The sequence below is a fragment of the Rhinopithecus bieti genome, unplaced genomic scaffold (assembly GCF_001698545.2).
Source record: "Rhinopithecus bieti isolate Rb0 unplaced genomic scaffold, ASM169854v2 scaffold_8220, whole genome shotgun sequence".
Lineage (NCBI taxonomy): Eukaryota > Metazoa > Chordata > Mammalia > Primates > Cercopithecidae > Rhinopithecus > Rhinopithecus bieti.
Genome location: NW_016806392.1, coordinates 1399427 through 1400289, shown reverse-complemented (window position 1 = coordinate 1400289; position 863 = coordinate 1399427).

Sequence of the window (863 nt, the reverse complement as noted above, 5' to 3'; positions counted from 1 at the left end):
AAAAAAAAAAAAAAAAAAAATTAGCCAAGCATGGTGGTGCATGTTTCTGGTTCCAGCTAATTGGGAGGTTGAGGTGGATGGACCACCTGAGCCCAAGGAGGTTGAGATTGTACCTCAGCTATGATCCTGCCACTGCACTTCAGCCTGGGTGACAGAGCAAGACTCTGCCTCAAAAAAAATTTTTTTTTTAAAACATCATTCATTATTAAGAACTGCAAGATAAAACTAAGTGGTCTTCAACTACACACCTACTAGAATGATTAGATTTAAAACTTTGGGCGTAGCAAGGGTTACTAAGAATATAAGACAACTTGAACTAGTCTACACGAAATGGTAGAACCACTGTTGCAAAGGGTTTGATGACTTGTTAAAAAAGTTAAACATACATCTACCATATAACTGTGACATTCCACTCATAGGAGAAATCCAAGAGAAATGAAAGTGTATGAGCAGAGAACAACTAGTACATGAACTCACAACAGCTACATTTTTAAGAGTCAAATACATTCAACAAATTAATTGTTCAATAACAGGCAAATGGATAAACAGAGTATAATAAAGTGTACAGTAAATAAAAGGACCATAAGCATCATGGTATGGTATACTGGAATAAACAGCAAATTATTGATAGATGCAAAAACCATACGTGAGTATGAAAATAAGGTAAACAGTAAGTGAAAGAAAGGTAGATCAGGCCAGGCGCAGTGACTCACGCCTCTAATCCCAACATTTTGAGAGGCTGAGGTGAGGTGATTACTTGAGATCAGGAGTTCAAGACCAGTCTGGCCAACATGGTGAAACCGCATCTCTACTAAAAATACAAAAATTAGCCAAGTGCAGTGGCATCTGCCTGTAATTCCGGC